The following is a 1,932-nucleotide window of genomic DNA, read 5'->3' as shown; positions in this document are numbered from 1 at the left end:
ATGACATTAAATAACCGAGTCAACCACTCCAAACCTGCCTTGGCTGCAGTCTTCCAAAATTCCCCAAGAATCTCATCGGGCCCGGTCGCTCTCCCCTACTCATCCTACGAACAACACCCTTAACTTCCTCAACCTTTATACTCCTACAATATCCAAAATCACGACACCTCTCGGAGTACTCCAAATCTCCTAACACAATATCTCTGTCGCCTTCGTCGTTCAACAGTTTGTGGAAGTATGACTGCCATCTCCGTCTAATGAGAGTGTTCTCCACTAGTACCCTGCCATCCTCGTCCTTGATGCACTTCACCTGATCCAAGTCACGTGCCCTCCTCTCCCTCTCCTTGGCTAGTCGGTGCAACTTCTTATCCCCTCCTTTGTCCTCTAGTTCTGCATACAGGCGTTTAAAAGCTGCTGTCTTTGCCGTCGTAACCGCTAACTTTGCCTCCTTCCTCGCCATCTTATATAATTCCCTATTCGTTCTCTTCTCCTCATCATCCTTGCTGTCTACTAACTTCGCATATGCCACCTTCTTTGCTTCCACCTTCTCTTGAACTTCTCCATTTCACCACCAATCCCCTCGGTGCCGACTGCGGCTACCCTTCGAGACCCCCAGCACCTCTCTAGCTGCTTCCCTAATGCAACTGGCCATCCTATCCCACATGTCGGTCGCCTCCCCACTACTCTTCCAGGCTCCCATAGCCCTCAACTTCTCCCCCATCTCCAGGGCACCCGTCATGGTCAAACTCTCCCATTTGATCCTAGGCCTGTCATCCACGAACCTCTTTCTCTTCCTCATTTTGATTTCCAAATTCATCACCAAGAGCTTATGCTGGGTCGTTAGATTCTCACTCGGAATCACCTTGCAGTCTTTACAAAGACCTTTATCTTCCTTTCTAAGGAGTAAAAAGTCTATCTACGTCTTAGCCACCGAACTACGAAAGGTTACCAAGTGCTCCTCCTTCTTCGGGAAACTCGAATTGGCTACCATCAGCTCAAAGGCTTTTGCGAAATCCAACAATGCAACTCCTCATCCGTTCCTGTCCCCGAAACCACAACCTCTATGCACATCGTCATATCCCCCGAAATTGACCCAATGTGCCCATTGAAATCTCCTCCGATGAATAGCTTCTCAGTGGGTGGTATACCTCCCATCATCTCTTCCAAATCCTCCCAAAAATGTCTTTTCTCCTCCTCACCCAAGCCCGCTTGCGGCGTGTAAGCACTAATAATGTGCAAAATAAACCCTCCAACGACCAGCTTAATCGTCATCAACCTATCACTGATCCTCTTAACCCCGACCACCTGGTTTCTTAAGTCATTACCTACTAAAATGCCTACCCCATTCCTATCTCTCGACCTACCTGAGAACCATAACTTATACTCGTCCACATCTTTAGCCTTGGATCCTACCCATTTAGTCTTCTGGACATAAGCTATATTAATTATCCTCTTCTTAAGAATCTTAACTAGTTCGATGGACTTCCCCGTTAGAGTCTCAATATTCCAAGACCCTACTCGCAGACTAGAGACTGTTACGGATATGCGATATGGATCTTGTCACAGGGCGATTCAGCGAAAAGTCTGCGGTTAACAGATCCTTTCCCTTGTTTTTATTCCGTTAATGACCTATTTTGCTAAAGGAAACAAATAAGCTCGTCAGAAGGGAGCCTATAGCTTTAGGACTCGTTAGAGAGAGTCCCAAACCTCTTGTTTTTTGATAGAAATTTTCCTCCCTTCTTTTATTCCATCTGCGTCTTTAAATAAAGAACCCTATTACAAGATATTAAGAAAATCTAGGAATCTACTAACATCGAGAATCTATTCAGATACAAATTCTAGTAAAACTAAACTACTGCCTATTTTAGTGCAAATAAAATCTGCCAGCTGTATCAGATCTCCTTATCCTATTTGACGTTACTATCTTTCTCA

The sequence above is a fragment of the Lycium barbarum genome, chromosome 5 (assembly GCF_019175385.1).
Source record: "Lycium barbarum isolate Lr01 chromosome 5, ASM1917538v2, whole genome shotgun sequence".
NCBI lineage: Eukaryota > Viridiplantae > Streptophyta > Magnoliopsida > Solanales > Solanaceae > Lycium > Lycium barbarum.
This window is presented reverse-complemented; position numbering follows the sequence as displayed.